The sequence below is a fragment of the Peromyscus maniculatus genome, chromosome 3 (genome assembly GCF_049852395.1).
Source record: "Peromyscus maniculatus bairdii isolate BWxNUB_F1_BW_parent chromosome 3, HU_Pman_BW_mat_3.1, whole genome shotgun sequence".
Classification (NCBI taxonomy): Eukaryota; Metazoa; Chordata; class Mammalia; order Rodentia; family Cricetidae; genus Peromyscus; species Peromyscus maniculatus.
Genome location: NC_134854.1, coordinates 61,208,125 through 61,227,754, shown reverse-complemented (window position 1 = coordinate 61,227,754; position 19,630 = coordinate 61,208,125). Strand labels below are relative to the sequence as shown.

Below are 19,630 nucleotides of genomic sequence, written 5' to 3'. Positions count from 1 at the left end.
ATACAGTTGACAGCAACAACTGCTGTGTGTGGCCTTGAGGCCCCCTATCCCCGCACCCCTGAAACTGCAGGATGGTCCCAGAAGAAATCACGCTAAACGAAACAAGCCAGCCACAAAAGGACAAACGTGATCTCACATATAAGATCTAACGGGTCAAACTCCTAGTAGACAATAGAGGGTGGTTGCCAGAAGCTAGAGAAAAGAACGTCTGTTAAAGGGTACAAAGTTTAGACAAGAGGAATTTTTAAGGTTTATTTTGTAGCAAGGTGACTATTGTCATTGATTATATTTCATGTATAGAGCAAACTTCAAAAGGCTCACAGAAATTATAAGATGATAATATGTTAATTATCTTAATGTAATAATTTTCATTTTATACACACAGCGAAGCATATGATAACAATTTTAAATATTTAAATTTTTGTTACATGTTATTTGTGTGTGTTGTGTGTGTGTGTGTGTGTAAGCATGTAAAGGTCAGAGGGTAACAGTAGAAGTCAGTTCTCCCCTGCCACCGTGCCACCACGCCACCACGCCACTGTGCCACCATGCCGCCGTGCGGTCCCAGGGATTGAACTCAGGCCACCAGGTTTAGGTGCAAGTGCCTTTACCCACTGAGCCTGAGTTGTTTTATTAAGATTTATGACATTTATTTATCTGGGCGGTGGTGCACATTTGGAGGGCAGAGGACAACTTGTCAGTTGCCTCTCTTCTTCCACCGTGTGGACTCAAGGATCAAACTCAGGTCGTCGGCTTCGGAAGCAAGCCCCTTCACCTGCTGAGCCGTCTTCCAGCCCTAAAAATAGTTTTTAATTAATGTTTTTACTTCATGTGCATTGGTGTTTTCCCTGCATGTGTGTCTGTGTGAGGGTGTCAGGTCCCCTGGGACTGGAGTTACAGACAGTTGTGAGCTGTCACCTGGGTCCTCTGGAAGAGCAGCCAGTGTTCCTAACCGCTGAGCTATCTCAGGCCCCTAAAATAATTCTTAAAAGGAAAGGGGGAGGGGGACTCCCAGACCCTGTGCAGAACTACGAAATTAGAATCTCCGTTTTCATAGGATGCCCTGGTTATCTGAATGTAAATTGGAACCTGGCTGAGCACTCCCGGAGGCACAAGCCAGAGAGTAAACCGGCTGTGCACATCTTCATTACTCCCGTCCCGAGGTTGTTCACCTCGACTTCCCTAACCAGGGGTGCCAGTTCAGGATCTCTGCAGGAGAACAGGACCCTCTTAAAGCACACTCCACGGGAGAATCCAATCAGGCACTTGATTGCTCAGTGGTGGAGAGGACGAGAAGTCTAACCATGCAGAGACTGGCTGTTGCGGGAGCCCCTATGTAGTCCAGGCTGGCCCGAAACTCATTTGATAGCTGAGAATGCCTTTGACCATCCCATCCTCTGTGTAGGTGTGGTTAGGTTACAGGTGTGTGGTGCCATGCCCAGCTGGGGAGAGAATCCGCTGCCATAATGCCAGGCAAGCACTGTGCCAGATGAGCTCCTCCCCAAATTGTGACATTTGCTCAATTTTGAGTTTATTTTTTTCTCATTCCTCTGTGTGTGTGTGTGTGTGTGTGTGTGTGTGTGTGTGTGTGTGTGTGTGTGTCTACATGTATACATACTATATGCAGCACACAGGTGCTGGTGGAGGCCAGAAGAAGACACTGGATCCCCTGGAGCTGGGGCTGCAGGTCATTGTGAGCCTTTCCAACATGGGTGCTCAGAACTGAACTCCGGTCCTCTGGAGATCAGCGTATGCTTTTAACCACTGACCCAAATGGTTCAACTTTTAACTTTTTACTTTACGAGTATGGGTGTTTTACCTGCACGTTTCGATGTGCCTGGTGAAGCCAGAAGTTGGCATCAGATCCCCTGGAAGTGGAAATCGAACCTAGGTCCTCTGGAAGAGCAGCCAGTGCTCTTAACCACTGAGCTATCTCTCCAGTCCCTCAACTTCATTCTTTTGGATATGATATCTGTTTTCCCCAGTGTCATTTGTTGAAGATTCTTCTTTCTCCGTGATTCCTCTTGGTCTCAACAGCTTTGTCAGAAATCAGCCACTGTATACACGAGGGTCTGTTTCTGGGTTCTCATTCCATCCCACTGGTCTGTACGTATGTCCAGCTTTAGGTTGCTACTGATTACTGTACCTTGGCTTTTTGTTTATTTGTTTTTGTTTTTTCGAGACAGGGTTTCTCTGTGTGTAGCCCTGGCTGCCCTGGATCTCACTCTGTAGACCAGGCTGGCTTCGAACTCACAGAGATCTTCCTGCTTCTGCCTCCTGAGTGCTGGGATTCAAGGCGTGAGCCACCACGTTCCAGCTTGGTCTTTTCTATGAGGACACTGTTCCCACTCATGAAGCTCCGCCCTAAGTGGAACCTCTCCAGAGCCTCCCCTCCAAGTACGGTCACACTGGGATTGGGATTTCAACACGGGAGTTTGGGGGCAACAGAAGCACAGCCCCCTCAGAGAGGACAAAAGTGATGTTCTCAGTGTTCCCCAAAAATGCTGCCAAGAGGGCTAGAGAAGTGGCCAACAGTTCAAACACTTGCTGCCCCTCCGGAGGACAGAAGTCTGGTCCGAACCCTGCTGAGACCTCAGCGCCCAGTCACTGGTGGGGTGAAGAGGCTGTGTGGAATCCACAGTGATTCCCCAGGCCCCCCTGCAATCTCCTGCTGCTCTTCAGGGTTGGGCCCTTCCCTGGTAACTGCCCTCCCTGTCACAGGCTGAGTCAGGCCTCCTTGGAGACCCCCACTCTCCGCCGCCTCCCTGTGCCAATCTTTTGTCTCCCCCCCCCCCCCCATTTTCCCAGGAAAAGCCATCTTTCCAGCTCATCTCTCCTCTTGGAATTAGAAAGTCACCCTAGGTGACCAAGAGCAGTGGCCAGCATACCGCCCAACCTGGGTGGTGGCCACTATCTGCCAGCCACAGCTGCTGGTGTTTTACAGCCTGCCACACACTTGGCAGACTGACCCAATTATAAAAAATAACAAGGCACATTTAGAAAGTACAGAAAAATAAAAGTAGAAAAAAATATTTTAAAACTCCCCTATAATCTTGCCACCCAGAGGCAGTCCCTGTTAGCATTTTGATGTTTCCTTTCTGGTTTTAAACACATTTTTTTTTCTATATTTGAGATCATATTATAATTATATTATAATTTCATCTCTAATTTTTTTTCACTTAGAACAGTATTTTCCCATATCATTAAATTTTGTTGGAGATTATTTTTTCTACAAAAAAAGGGCTTTAAGGGGGTAAGGGGAGGGGGTGGGAGGGGGGAGAATAGGGGAACCCGTGGCTGATATGTAGAACTGAATGGTATTGTAAAATATATATATATATACACATATATATATGTATATATATATATATATATATATATATATATATATATATATATATATATATATATAAAAGAAAGAAAGAAAGTAGCATAGAACTGGAAAAAAAATCTAGCATTCCTCAAAAGACAAGTCCTACAAGAAATGCATACATTTGAGTTTTCAGAAGTTAAAGTTTCACTTTTTGATTTTAAGTGAATTTCTGATGATTCAAATATGTATTCAGCAAAGGCTGAAGCTACATCACCTAGGTTATGATGGTCTAACACTGTAACCAGGAGTACAGTTTCGTGAGTCATCATATTTTATTTTTGTTTTTTAAGACAAGGTTTCTCTGTGTAGCTTTGGAGCCTGTCCTGGAACTTGCTCTGTAGATCAGGCTGGCCTTGAACTCACAGAGATCCACCTGCCTCTGCCTCCTGAGTGCTGGGATTAAAGGCGTGCACCACCACTGCCCAGCTATGTTTTATTTTAGAAATAAAAACCAAAGGACCATTTCCACTTTGTGCCAATGTGGTGATGGAAGTCGCTGCAAAAAAAAAAAAAAAAAAAAAGAGTGCTTATTTTGTTTGTTTGGTTGGTTGCTTGATGAGTCTCACCTATCCCAGACCAGCTTTGAACTTGTGACATAGCTGAGATTGGTCTGGAATTCCTGCCTCCATTCCCAAGTGTACCACCACCCTCAGTTCCATATTAGTGTTTTTATTATTATTTTTTGTTTGCTTTGTTTTTAGAGACAGGGTTTCTCTGTTGTAGCCCTGGCTATCCTAGAACTTGCTCTGTAGACCAGGCTGGCCGCAAACTCACAGGCTGGCCGCTTGCCTCTGCCTCTCCATGCTGGGGTTAAAGGTGTGCACCATCACACAGCAGCTCAAAAACATCTGTAACTCCAGTTCCAGGGGCTGTAAAACCCTCTTCCCACCTCTGAAAGCACCAGGCACTAACGATGTGGTCACATACATACGTGAAATACACACTCACACACACACACACACAAAATAAGAAATCTTTTTTAAAAATGTTGAGTTATGCAGGCATGGTGGCACACACTTAGAAACCATCATGGGAAGCATGGGACCCACTCTCAGAACTAGAAAGAAATAAGATTGAGCCGGGGGTGATGGCGCACGCCTTTAATTCCAGCTCTTAGGAGGCAAAGGCAGGTGGATCTCTGTGAGTTCAAGATCAGCCTCGTCTACAGAGTGAGTTCCAGGACAGCGAGAGCTGCATAATAGAGAGACCCTGTCTCAAAGCAAAAAGGAAGGGAAGGGAAGGGAAAAGAAAGAGGTAGATTGGCGCGATGGCTCCGAGGGGAAAAGGCCTTGGTGCGCCAACCTGATGAGTTCCATCCATGGAACCCACATAAAAAGCACAAGGTGGAAGTCAAAAACTGACCCCCAAAAGTTATCCTCTGACCCTACACAGGCACCTGTGTGCCTAAGCTCACACACACACACACACACACACACACAGACACACACACACACACACACACACACACGAACACATATGTGGGGCGTTTACCCACCAACCCCACAGCTCCCCACAGTTTTCTTGAGTGTGAGCAGCAGGAAATATTAGCTAGAAGGATTTATTGCAGAGAATCTTGCAGAGATAGACAGATAGAAAATAAAGGAGAGCCTCGAGAGGGCCTGGAACCTTTTCCAACCGGCCCTGATTGTCTCTGCCCCAGGGTATTTATAGAGATGCCAAGGGGTGGAGCAAAAGACCTCCTCCCCCAGCACAGCCAAGTGCAGACCATCTCACCTGCACTCAGGCCCGTGGTCCTGATCATCCTCTATGCGGACCTGCTGGGTAAAGCCACGAGGAACCCAAGAACGGGCTCCCACACACATAGATAAGTAAACAATAGTTATGTGATTAATTAGGGCCTGGGATGCAGGAAAAGCTAGCATATAATTCAGTCCAAGTGCCCAGCCCTGCCTTGGATGATGGACTACAACTTTAAGCCAAAACAAATTGCTTTTGGTCACGGTGTTTTATTACAGCAATAAAACGCTTAGCTAAGGGATCTGTAGAGATGGCTCAGCAGTTAAGAACACTTGTTCTTCCGAAAGGCCCTGTGGGTTTAATTCCCAGCACCCACATGGCTGCTCACAACCATCTGTAACTCTAGTCCCAGGTGATCCAAACCCTCTTCTTACCTCCATGGACACCAGGCACACATATGGTACGTAGACAGAGATGCAGGCAAAGCACCTATCCAATAAATTTATTTTAAAAAGAAAAAAAAATGAAATAATAAAAATGAAACACTCTCATACCTGGTACACAGTAAGTATATGATAAATGATAAATCAGTCTATTTTTACTCATTCCTCTGGTATTAGACATTTAAATGGAAAACACTAAGGTAGATATAGTCACACATGTCTGTAATCCTAGCACTTTAGACACTGAGGCAAGAAAATCTTAAGTTAAAGGCTAGCCTTGACTACATGATGAGACCTTATCTCAAAAAAAAATCTAAAAACTAAAATAAATAAATGTCAAAATTTCTCTAACAGCTGAGCATGTTACAAACCTGTAAGTTCAGTATTTGGAAGGCAGAGACAGGAGGATCAGAAGTTCAAGACTGTTCTCAGCTACATAGTGAGTTCAAGGCCAGCCTGAGCTTCATGAGACCCTGCCTCAAAAAATTAACAGTGGTGGCGCACGCCTTTAATCCCAGCACTCGGGAGGCAGAGGCAGGTGGATCTCTGTGAGTTCGAGGCCAGCCTGGGCTATAGAGCGAGATCCAGGACAGGCTCCAAAGCTACACAGAGAAACCCTGTCTCGAAAAACCAAAAAAAAAAAAAATTCTTCAAAGGGTGTTGTTTATTCTTTTGAGTTTTTATTTATTTTAAGGATATTTTATTTTTATTTAGTTGTGTGTACATGTTTGTTGGGGGTAGGTGCACATTTGGTGCAGTACCCAAAGAGGCCAGAAGAGGGCATCAATACCGAGGAGGTGGAGTTACAGTAGACAGTGAGCCATTTAACATGGGTGCTGTGAACTAAACCTGGGTCCTCTGAAGGAGCAGTAAGCACTCTTAACTGCTGAGCCATCTCTCTAGCCTCCTGTAAAATATTTTAAACAAACATTAAAAATAACAAAATAGTTGCTGTGTGCGGTGGAGCACACCTTTAATCCCAGCACTCGGGAGCGGAGGCAGGGGGATCTCCTTGAGTTCAAGGACAACTGGCCTACAGAGTGAATTCCAGGCCAATAAGGGCTATGCAGAGGCCCTGTTTCAAAAAAAAAAGAAAGGAAGAAAGAAAGAAAGAAAGAAAGAAAGAAAGAAAGAAAGAAAGAAAGAAAGAAAGAAAGAAAGAAAGAAAGAAAGAAAGAAAAAAAGAGATAGTTATTTTGTTTGTTTGTTTGTTTGTTTGTTTAGACAAGGTCTCGCCAAGCAGTCTTGGCTAGCCTGGAATTCACTATGTAAACCAGGCTATCCTCAAACTCATAGAAAGCTGCTTGTTTGCCTCCCCAAGTGCTGGGACTCAAGGTGTGTGCCATAAAGGCCATCACCTGAATTGTTTTGTTGTTGTTACTGATCCTTGCACAGTGTTCCATAAACACAGACTGACCCTGAACTCTGGATCCTCCTGTCTCCCTTTTCTGAGTGTGGGATGACATGTGCTTCTTGGCAAGAGAATGAAGACAGGACAGACCCACAGACCCACATCCAGTGAAGTTCCCGCTATCACAATCCTGAACCTCAGTGTAAGGCATCAGCGAGCAGTCTCAGGCTCTGACTCTCCGGGACAGGAAGCTACAGTTGGTAGTCTTCGACACACAGACCAGTCGTTCGTAAACACTAGGACTAAGACTCCAAAGAAAAGCTTGGCCCATTTCTGTTGATTCTGGGCCACGTGTCTCAAGACTTCACTCACTCAGACCTTCCTCCACTCCCCACAGCTCTGCAAGTGAATTGTGTTCCAGAACAACTATTTAACATTTAAAGAACTTAATAGTAAATAATACCCATGACCGAAGTCATCTCAATACACAGTTCCTTTATGGTAATTATACCCCTGCTACAATACATCCACACATAGAGTTTTCATGGTAGCAAGTGCCACCCACATTTGTATACCCATCACTTCAGACACAACTGCATGGGTGTTCAGGGACAAAGATGGAGAAAGTCACGACACGGTGATGTCACAGAGCAAGCTCGAGGCCACACAGAACTGAAAGAGCTTTAGTGCCCTGAATAGGTCTCACACTGTTTCTTTTCACTTCCGCACACACCCTAACAGTCTGGAACCTCAAGATTCTGTCTCCACCCTCAGATCTCCCTTGTGAGATCCAAATGGCCAAAATGGCCAGTCTCCTGGCCACTACCAGTTCACATTTCTGACCCTGGGAGGGCTGAGAAAGTGCCAGCAGCTCTTGAATTACCTGAGTAAGTGGCCCACAGGTGCCTTCCTGCCTTGCACAGGCCATTTATGGAGTGTGTACAATTCAGCCCTGAGGGGTGAGCCTGGAAACAGTCAGGTTTGGCATTAGACTGACCCGTAATGAGGACTAAATGGGATGCCAAAGCCATACATAAAAATTATGGGTATTTATAAGCACCGGAGCAGCCTGACCCCTGCCTTCTAGTGTGCCTTGCCCCTGGCATACAGACTAACAGGAACCTGCACACAGATGCCGGGTGGCTAAGCAAGGGCTTCAGGAGATACTGGGCAGGAAAAACCCCTGTACTGTGGAGACATTCAATAAGGAGTCAGGCCAGGGCTCTACTTAAACCTAAAAGCTCAAAAGGATCCAGGGCCCTGTCTTTCCCCTTAGACAGACACCCTGGCCTTACAGTGTGGCCAGTCGTGGCCTCCCTAAGATGCCCAGGGACTCTGCAGCCAGCGGAGCAGCTAGCTGAGAGCTCATTAGTAAGCAATTGCAACGTGATTAATATACACACGATGGTATAAACACCTCTGCACCCCACAATCCAGTGAGGCACCCCATATGGACAGACACAAAGATGCTTCTTCTAAACACTAACCATACTCAGAAATATCTTCTTGGAAACTATTCCATGTCCTCACACTTGTAGGAAATACATATGACTTCAGAGCACATTCAAGTAAACTGGAGGGGACATGGAGACATCGATGTGGAGCTTGATGGAAAAAGTTACTATGCTTTCTTGCTATTAAAGAATTATAAAAATGAGCATTGAGAACACATTAAATACCAAAGCTGTGTGAAATTTTCCAAATAAAACATTTTCAAAATTTTAATGAGCAACATGAGCTTGCTTCTATGAGCATAACTTTTAAAAATTTTATAATGTATTTTATTTAACCCAATATATCGCCACTATTATGATTTCAACATGTCATCTGTATAAAAGTCATTCATGGGATAGTTTACATTCTTGTTTTCTAACTGTTTTAGTCAGGGTTATCTAGAGGAACAGAACCAAGGAAGTGTGTGTGTGTGTGTGTGTGTGTGTGTGTGTGTGTGTGTGTGTGTGTATGTATATACACACATATATATAATCTGATATGTCTATTCTGATATGTATGTATGTATGTATATACATCCGGCAGTGGTGGCGCACGCCTTTAATCCCAGCACTCGGGAGGCAGAGGCAGGCAGATCTCTGTGAGTTGAAGGCCAGCCTGGTCTATAGAGTGAGTTCCAGGACAGGCTCCAAAGCTACACGGAGAAACTGTCTCTCGGGGCGGGGGGGAAGACTAGAAAACAAATACATGTTCGTATATGTATATATGTGTATATATGTATATACATATATGTGTCAGAATTTAATAAGTTAGCTTAAAACCGTAGCAACAGTAAGCTCCGACCTCAGAGCTGAGAACGGAGTACTCAGTGCTGGAAGCCGAATGTCTCAACAGCAGGGGGCGACAACCTGCAGTTACTCAGTGCACAAGGCGCAGTGCCGCCGGGGTCCCAACCGGGCACCGGAAGCGCAGAAGGTTGCTGGAGGGCCACTGGACTCGAGAGTCCACGATGAAATCTTGGAAAAGCTGCTTCTGCTATGAGCGAAAGCGGCGGCGGCAGCGGCGACGGCGGCAGCAGCAGGGCGGATCAACTCAGTGGCAAGAGAGAAGGGCAAGCAAGCCGGGCTAGGACCCCAGCTTTTTATCTCATCTGCTACCGGAAGGAGCCCCCCAGTGTGGGCCGGAGTTCCCCACACCAATCAAGGCAGTCAGGACAGCGCTTCGGGTGAGGCTCCCCACGCGCGTGATTCTAATCTGTGGCAAGTTGACACGAAAGGCAACAACTGTAGATACTGAGTCGGACATCCAGTGTGTGTTTTACAGACAGCACACCTCAGTGTGGACCAGCCACAGCTCAAGCCCTCGGTTGCCACGTGTGCCCAGGAGCCGCCTGATCAGCAAGCACCACTGTACAGCCAAGGTGGTGAACAGAGCGTGAACAACAGTTTTTAAATCTTTTTTTTTTTCCAATTATGTGTTTGTGAATGTCAGTTTATGCACTTGTGTGTGGTGGCTGCAGAGGGATCCCGGGAGTGAGAGTCCCTTGGGAGCCACCTGGTGTGTGTGTGTGTGTGTGTGTGTGTGTGTGTGTGTGTGTGTGTGAATCAAACTTGTGTTTGATTGCTGAGCCTTCTCTCCAACCCTAAACATTTTTTAAAATGTTCCTTTTATATGTTTGAAATGGATATTGCCAGTGAAGATTTTTGACTAATCATCTGTTCAAGTCCGTGGTTGTTGCTCATCCATGTGAAATAGTGCCCTAGTAGATTTTTTAAATACTAAAAACACTGTCAAAAGTTACACCCGTGAAGTCTCACCAACATGGCTGCCTAAACAAGACCGGATCAAGGACACCACCAACAGATATGGTAACATGGACGAGGGAAAGTTCACGAGGTCTCAACTCTAGACAAAGAGGCAGCTGAGGAATGCAGAGGGTGAGGGACATAGTCTCCCCCCGGGAAGAGCGCACCCACTGGGTATCCAGTACCAAAAGGTCAGCCCTGAAAACATGCGTACAATAACATTATACAGACTGAGCAGGCTGAATATATGTATTAGGAACACACGAACACACACACGCGCACACACACACACACACACACACACACACGCACACACGCACACTCTACAGTAATTCAAGAGGCCATGAGTTTTAAAGAGATCAAGGGGGAAACCATCGGAGTGTGGGAGGGTTTAGAGAGAGGAAAGGGGAGAGGGGAATGATGTGATTATAATCTCAAAAATGTTTAAAAACTTATTTAAAAGAAAAACTGTCCAAAATGGAATAAAGATGAAAATCCTTTAAAGCCTGTTATGTACCAATAAGGTTAAAGCCTGTGCCGGGTGGTGGTGGTGCACACCTTTAATCCCAGCTCTCAGGAGGCAGAGGCAGGAGGATCTCTGTGAGTTCGAGACCAGCCTGGTCTACAGAATAAGATCCAGGACAGGCTCCAAAGCTACACAGAGAAATCCTATCTCGAAAAAACAAAAACAACAAACAAAAAACCCAAAAAGGTTAAAGTATGCTTGGCTAGTCCCAATCTAAACAGATTGCTGTAAAATTCAGAAACTAAAATAATAAAGACTAGGTGAAGAGCACGGATTTTAAGTACAAAAAACGGAAGCACTTTTGCCACCTTCTAAAATTATTCTGCCCTTGAAGCCAGGCACAGGGGCACACGCCTTTCATCCCAGCGCTGTGGAGGCAGAGGCAGGCCCATCTCTGAGTTTGAGGCCAGCCTGGGCTACAGAGCTAATTCACAGATAGCCAGGGCTACACAGAGAAACTCTGTCTCAAAAAAAAAAAAAACCACATAAATAACCAAATACATAAAGTTAGACTGAAATGGAAACAAGCGTATTAAGAGCTCTTGTTAAGATTTCTGGAGCCTGGCATAGTGGCGCACACCTTTAGTCCCAGCCCTTGGAAGGCAAAGGCAGATGGATCTCTGCAAGTTCAAGGCCAGCCTGGTCTACAGAGTGTAGCCAGGGCTATATAGTGAGACTTTGTCTCAAAAAAACAAAACAAAACAAAAACAGAAGGAAAAAAAAAAGGATTTCTTGTGATAAGGTAAAGCATTTAAACTCATCCCTACTCCTTGGGGATAATACAGACCTTCTGGTTTGCAACTGAGGCACAGTTGCCTAGTGGGAACAGTCACCAGGCAACTGGCCTGGGTACCCTGCAGAGGGCAGGAGGTGAGTCAGCAGGATTCCGCAGGGCCAGAGGCAGCACCCGGGAGTGTGTGCTGATGTAGGATGCAGCCGGCCCTCTCCTCTGCCTGGCCTGGGCGCAGGGCTCCCCGGGCACTTGGCAATGCACCCCAGCAGCTCTCTTGAGTTCTTCCCCTTTGCAGCACACACAGCTAGTTTAGCTTGCAGCAGCTTCTGGGGCGGACAGGCTGGTGTGGAATGTTTTACGGAAGGTGCTTCCCAGACCAGGTGCCCGTTTTTTGTCCTCCTCACTCCATCCCTTCTCCATCCCCAGGCTGATGGGGTCGCTCTCTGAGGAGCCCAAATGCTGGTGACAGTGCTTGAAGTGACGGCTTGCCCACCTCAGAGGCTACCAGGGCTGCCAGGTGCCTGAGCAATGGACCACACAGCACCCATTCCCCACTTCATCCCCCTGGGCAAACATGCACCACCGAGTTACATCCGCAGTCCTTGTTTTTGAGATAGGGTTTCACTGTGTAGCCCTGGCTGACCTGGACCTCTCTATGTAGATTAGGCTGGCCTTGAACTCACATAGATCTGCCTGCTTTTGCCTCCAAGTACACACACACACACACACACACACACACACACACACTATACCACATAAAGCTTTATTGAGATAACATCCACATACCATGCAAATCACCAATGTAAGGCATATAGTTGTGGTTTCAAGTATATTCACCATGTTGTCCAGAGGCTCCAGTTTCTTGTTTGTCACGTGGAGATAATGGCATATAACCTCATGGAACTGTCATAAGAGAGACATGAGATAATAAATGTAACGTGTTTGGCGCATTTCCCAGTGCATGGCAAACTCTCATAAATTACCGCCATTATTCCGTCGCTGAGGGTGACGAGGACGGCAGGAGAGAAACAGATATTCTTGCTTTGAGGGACTCTGAGCAGGGCACCCACCCGGGACTCCGCTGCATGTTTTATGGACCTGAAGTGGCATAGCTTGGTGCCTTCCATACCATGGGGCAAGCTCAGGGTGCCCATCCGGTGTCACAGGCACCCTGTGACACAGGGACCCAACAGCTGTCAGCGGCCACACAGGCTGCCCCACAGTTTGAAGTCAGGAAGTGCAGAGACATGCAATTTCTTACTGAAAATTAGTGGGAAGAGAAATTCAAGTCAGCAGCAAGAGACGCCATTTCCCTCGCTTCAGTTTGGTCTGGCCTCAAAAGATTTACTCTCAAGATTTTTAAAACAAAAAAAAATATCTGTTGTTTCTGATTCAGTATAACCCTATCCCAGAAGTACAGAGTACTAAAATTTTATATAGAAGAAAAAAATTCTTTTGTTTTTGCTTTTTCAAGACAGGGTTTTTCTGTGTACCCTGGCTGTCCTGGAACTCACTATGTAGACCAGGCTGGCCTCAAACTCAGAGATCCGAGACCTACCTGCCTCTGCCTCAGTTCCTGAGTGCTGGGATTACAGGTGAGCATCACCACACCTGGTTTAGAAAGAAGAAAATTTGAACTTTTTTTTTTTTTTTTTTTGAGACAAGGTCTCACTAGGTGGCCCTGGCTGGTCTAGAACTCACCTTCTCACCTTGACTGCCCTCAAACTCACTATGAGTTGCCGCTTCCTCCTCCTGAGTGCTGGGATTAAAGGCATGTGCCACCATGATGGCTAAGAATTTGAGTGTTCTCACCATCGATATCCTATGAGGTGATGGGGATGGTCATTGTCCTAAGTTGATCATTTCACAGTGTATATGTCCATTGGATTAAGATCACAAAGGCTGGCCCAGCAGGATGGTTCAGCGAGTGAAAGCATTTGCTATGACAGTTTGACAACCCAAGTTCAATCCCCAGGACCCACAATGGAAGGAGAGAACCAACTCCCATAGGTTGTCCTCTGACAACCACACACGCAGAGTTGAGAGCAAGCACAAGAGCATGCGTGCCTGTGCGCGAGTGCACACGAGTGCGAGAGTGCGCGTGCACATACACAATAAGTAAAAACTTTAAAACAAGGCCTGGAGAGATGGCTCAGCAGTTAAGTACATGTACTGCTCTCACAGGAGACTCTAGTTCAGTCCCCAGCACTCACACTGGGCAGTTTACCATCTCCTGTAATAACAGCTTCAGGGGATCCAGTGCCCTCTTCTGGCCCCGACAGGCACCTGCACTCATGTGCACAAACACACACATGTACACATAATTTAAAATACACAACAACAGTAAAGAGAAAAACAAGTTTGGTGGTCCACCCCTGTAGTTCCAGCACTTGGGAGGCTGAGGCGGGAAGACGCTCAGAGAAGGAAGTCAGTTTGGTCTGCCTGCTAGTTCCAGGCCAGTCTGGTGAGACCCTGTCTCAGAAAATGAAACCAAAGCCAAATAAGCCGATAAATATTGCCGGGTGTGATGTGCATTCCTGTCCCTCTAGTGTGATGTGCATTCCTGTCCCTCTAGTGTGATGGGTCCTGTGGTCCTGTCCCTCTAGTGTGATATGCATTCCTGTCCCTCTAGTGTGTTGGGTCCTGTGGTCCTGTCCCTCTAGTGTGATGGGTCCTGTGGTCCTGTCCCTCTAGTGTGATGTGCATTCCTGTCCCTCTAGTGTGATGTGTCCTGTGGTCCTGTTCCTCTAGTGTGATGGGTCCTGTGGTCCTGTTCCTCTAGTGTGATGGGTCCTGTGGTCCTGTTCCTCTAGTGTGATGGGTCCTGTGGTCCTGTCACTCTAGTGTGATGTGCATTCCTGTCCCTCTAGTGTGATGGGTCCTGTGGTCCTGTCCCTCTAGTGTGATGTGTCCTGTGGTCCTGTCCCTCTAATGTGATGGGTCCTGTGGTCCTGTCCCTCTAATGTGATGGGTCCTGTGGTCCTGTCCCTCTAGTGTGATGGGTCCTGTGGTCCTGTCCCTCTAGTGTCCTGTGATTCTGTCCCTCTAGTATGATGTATCCTGTGGTCCTGTCCCTCTAGTGGCTGAGGCAGTTCAAATTTTGGGTTTTCTCTTGTGTTTTATCAGTTGCTGTTTGTTTGGCGACAGTGTTTCAGGTAGGCCCCCAAATCGCTGTATAAGCAAAGATGACTAGATCCTCCTGCCTCTACTCCAGAAGTGACACAGCTGGACTGTGTCACTGTGTCCACCAGTTAGTGTGACGCTGGGATCCAGGCGAGCACTCTATCAGCTGAGCCACACCCCTAGTCCTCTGTTTTGTGTTGATAGAGTCTCACTATCTCGTCCAAGCTGGCCTCGAACTCATGGGCTCAGTCTTCCTGCCTCAGCTTCCCAAGTAGCTGGCCTCAACCTTCTTCCTGCCGCACCTCCTTGAGTGCTAGGATTACAGGCCTGGACTACCATGTGTGGCCACAGACGCACGCACGCACGCACGCACGCACGCACGCGCGCGCACATACACACATTGAAACAGGTCTCACTGTGTCACCCAACTGTCTGTAATTCACAGAGATCCACCTATCTCTGCTCTACAACTCTAGGCAAAATCTTTTCTTGTAAGCTAGTCAGTGGTGGTGGTGGTGGTGGCGCACGCCTTTAATCCCAGCACTTGGGAGGCAGAGCCACGTGGATCTCTGTGAGTTCGAGGCCAGCCTGGGCTACAGAGTGATTTCTAGGACAGCCGGGGTTGCACAGAGAAACTCTGTCTTGAAAAAAAAAAAAAAAGAAATCTTTTCTTGTTGTCACCCCAGGTCTCTTGGGAATAGGGAAGCAAAGTGAGAAGTGACTTATTTTTCCTGATCAAGGTGGAGACCAGTGAATAAGAAAGAGAAGGATTCTGGGATTGGTGCTTAGTAGCAGAGCGGCTCCAATGTGGGGAGGGGAGCGTGGAAGAGAGGGAGGACTCCAGAGGAGGAGCTGGGAGGACTCCAGAGGAGGAGCTGGGCTGGGAGGGCAGAGAGCCTCTCTCCACCACGATTCCTAGCACACTGACGCAGTGAGTGGGACTCACTGAGCTGTGACCGCACCTGCATGTGCTGTGGTTGACCCTCCACTCCTCGTCTTCCATCTCCCTCCTCTTCCCTGTATCGGGGACTTTGGGTCACTAAGACGGAATATCTAACATAAAAACATGAAGTTTTTTTTTGGCTCACGGGCTCAGAGGGCTCAGTCCTTCGGGGCTGGGAGTGTGTGGCAGAGGAGAGCCGCTCATGGAGGGCCTAGGAACAAAGGAAAGGGAAGGCTGGCTTTCTCAAGCTTTCTCCTTTTCCTCCTATCCTACCCAAGCTCCCACTCCATGGGATGATACCTAGTCCACATCTGGGGTGGGGTCACCCTCTGTGGTGGCTTGAATGAAATTGATCCGAACAGGCTCATAGGGAGCAGCACTATTGGGAGGTGTGGCCTTGTTGGAGGAAGTGTGTCACTGGGGGTGGGCTTTGAGATCTCAGATGCCCAAGCCAGGCCCAGTGGTTCTCTCTCCTCCTTCTTCTATTGTCCTTAGATAGGCTTCCAGCAGAAGGTGTGGCCCAGATTAAAGATGTGCCTTCCAGCCTCAAGATCCGGATCATAGGTGTGCCCTCCATTTCTGGATGGTAGTTCATTCCACAGATAGTCAAACTGACAACCGAGAACAGCCATCACAGGGTGTAAGTCAAACTCCTCCTCAGCTCTCACCATCGCTCCAGCCCGCCCCATCCATGGCTGCTGCATATCACTGAACTGGTCCTGTGTAGAAACCTTGTCTTAAGAGGGGGAGGCAGTTGCCAGGCGGTGGTGGCGCATGCCTTTAATCCCAGCACTCGGGAGGCAGAGGCAGGCGGATCGCTATGAGTTCGAGGCCAGCCTGGGCTACCAAGTGAGTTCCAGGAAAGGCGCAAAACTACGCAGAGAAACCCTGTCTCGAAAAACCAAAAAAAAAAAAAAAAAAAAAGAGGGGGAGGCAGCTTGCAGGCTCAGGAGACCTGATTCCTCAGAGATCTGCCTTCAAATGCCCAGGGTCCTCATGGGGAGGAGGGATCTGCCATACCCACGCTTTCTAGCCAGCCAGCTCAGCCAGGAGGTAAAAGCTGTGCGTGCAGGTTCAGGTTTCAGATTATCAGAAGGAGGTCATTTCTGCCATTTCCTGTGAGCCAGAATGTACAAGGTCACAGGTTGTTTTGTTTTGTTTCCTGGTTGAGTTTTGTTTTAATCAAAGCTGTATGGTGTACAAAATGAACACTAAATTATACTAAAAAGCTTGTGGCCAGGTGCTTTCTTCACTCCTGCCCTGACCAATCAGATTCCTCTGTGAAGGCACACAGAGGCTGTGATAAATGGTGAGTGCATGTTAAATCTACAGATTTATTATGTTTTAACATTTATTTGTTTGTTGCTATAGACTCAAACCCAGGTCCTCACCTAACCCAGGCAAATCTTTCACTGAGATAACCTCTCTCTTGGATACTTTTCTGTTGCTGTGAAGAGACACCGCAACCAAGGGAACTAATAGCAGAAAGTGTTTATTGGGGCTTACCGTTTCAGAGGGTGAGTCCTTGACCATCATGTGGGAGCATGGCAGCAGGCAGGCAGGCAGAGCACTGGAGCAGGAGCTGGGAGCTCACATCTGACCTACAAACAGGAGGGAGGGAGGGAGGGAGAGAGGGAGAGAGAGAGAGAGAGAGAGGGAGAGAGAGAGAGCTCACTGGAAATGGTGTGGGCTTTTGAAACCTCAAAGCCCACCCCCAGTGACACACCTCTTCCAACAAAACCACACCCACTAATCCTTCCCAAACAGTTCCACCAATGGTGGCACAGGGGGGAGGGGCAAGCATTCACACATATGAGCCTGTGGGTCATTCTCATTCAAACCACCACACCCCCCAGCACTCATACTTTAGTTTTATTGTTTACACAATTCTCTGCCTGCCCAAGTTAACATTTATTTAGGTTTTTCATTTACTTCCATGTGCTTCTGTGTAGCACATCCAACATTACTGCAATCTAATATTCTCTCACAAGGGAATCAGAAAATCTGCAATGTTTAGGGTTCCCCTCTGAGTGCAAAGGCAATAATGTCAAAGAATAAAGTGACTTTCATATCAGTTATAAAAGACAGGATCCCTACAGATACAACAAACATTGAAAATATTATGAACCATTTTGTATTTACTTGTCTCACAATATAGATAAAATGGACAGTTTCTTAAAACATATGAATGTTAAGACTTAAGAGATGGATAAATGGAAAGTCCATATTATCTATTAAAGAAATTGAAATCTTAGTTACAGTTCTCTCTTTAAAGAAAATTCCTAGTCAGATGACTTTATTGCCGGGTTCTATCAAAGATTTAAGAAGTAAATCCTAGGGGCTGGAGAGATGTGCAGGCATTAGAAACAGAGCAGATCGCAAAACCCACACAGCATGCACTTGTAATTGCAGCACTCCTGTGGCAAGACGGAAGAAGGAGACCCGAGAGTCCCTTGAGAGTTGTGGGGCAACTAGCCTGGTGTGCAACTATAAATAACAAAGTGGAAGATTGGGATTGACACCCAAGGCTGTCTCTAGCTCCACACATGCACTGGAGCACACATACGCACTCGTGTGTGGACATACGCACACACCCCCACATACACACACAGAACACCAAGTGTAAACAAGCTCTTCAAGAAAATAGATGAGAACACTTCATGACTCATTTTATGAGGCCAGCATTACCCTGATACCAAAGCCAAAGAACTTAGAAAAACAAAAACCCCTAAAATATGAAGATTCTCAGGGCCGAAGAGGTGTCTCTGCACACACACACACACACACACACACACACACACACACACACTTAACAATAAAATCTTTCGGGGCTGGAGAGATGGCTCAGAGGTTAAGAACACTGACCGCTCTTCCAGAGGTCCTGAGTTCAATTCCCAGCAACCACATGGTGGCTCACAACCATCTGTAATGAGATCTGGTGCCCTCTTCTGTCCTGCAGACATATATGCAGACAGAACACTGTATATATAATAAATAAATCTTTAAAAATAATAAAATAAAATCTTTCCTAGAATTAATGATAAATAATCCTAATGTTCATAGACACAAAAATCCTTAAGTAATATGTTGACAAGAATATGCCAGTATCTAATGAACTTTTCCCCAAGAATGTAAGGTCAGTTTAACATTCAAAAACTATTCCGGTACGGCAGAAGTCCATGGCTTCGAGGACAGCCTGGCTTGTCTAGTGAGTCTCATGCCAGGATGGGTTACATGGTGATACCTTGTCTTAAAACAAACAAACAAAACAAACTACCCAAACATTCATTGGTGAGATGGCTTAGTGGATAAAACTCCTGCTGTCAAACCTGAGTCGTGGTGGGAGGAGAGAACCAATTTCTGCACATTGTCCTCTGACCTCCACACATAGGTGGCATGCATGCCCCACCCATGCCCAAACAAAACAAAGCCAAACTGAAACTAAAAAAAATTCAAAACTAATGTGTGGCATACTAGCAGCATGAAGAAGACAGGTAATGAGAATCGTATCACATACATCCCCTGTGGAGACAGACCTGCTGAGATCAACCCCTCAGTCATGACCAAACGCTTCACCACCACACTGGTGGGGAAGGGCGGCTCCCAGCATGGCTGCAGCGAACTGCGGTTTCTTCAACAGCTGCAGGGGACCTGCTGCCCTCTGTGTCTCCCTGAGTTTGTCACTTACCTATAAAACTTGGTGGGGTTTGAGGAATAGAAACAAGCATGGTTCTTAGGCGTACCACCCCGCACATGTCCGATCATCTCAGAAGTAACTTTAATCCGCAGCTTCATCGGAACAGTAAATGTGTGCCCTCGTAAATCTCCTCACGTCTCATTCCACTGCCGCCCCCTTGACTTGAGCTGCCTGCCACCCCTCTCCCTTGAATGATTCTGAGAATTCCCCTTGGCTGCCAACACCGTTCTCCCGAATCTGCCGCGGTTGCCAGGGAACTGGTGTCCAAGTGCGAAGCTCTGGTCCTGTTGTTTCTCCCTTAAACCCATCAAGACTTTCTACATTGCTTTCAGAATAAATTCCCAAAGGTTGAGTGGGTGGGGGAAGGGAGGGAAGAGCTCAGTTGGGGAGATTTTAGAACAGAGATGACATCCAAGGGTGATGCTCACTCACACCTTAAGAAAACAAGCACCGAGGATGGCGGCTTGTGCCTGCAGTCCCAGCCCT

The 19,630-nt window shown here is 46.8% G+C and overlaps 1 long non-coding RNA gene across 1 annotated transcript; it reads right to left on the bottom strand.

The window, feature by feature from the left end:
* Positions 1–12,125: 12,125 nt before the first annotated feature.
* Positions 12,126–19,324, bottom strand: LOC143272152 (uncharacterized). Its single transcript, XR_013049593.1, has 3 exons — positions 19,136–19,324; positions 16,954–17,048; positions 12,126–12,284 (listed from the first exon to the last, which is right to left on the bottom strand). It is a non-coding gene; the product is annotated as an uncharacterized LOC143272152 (long non-coding RNA).
* Positions 19,325–19,630: the final 306 nt, after the last annotated feature.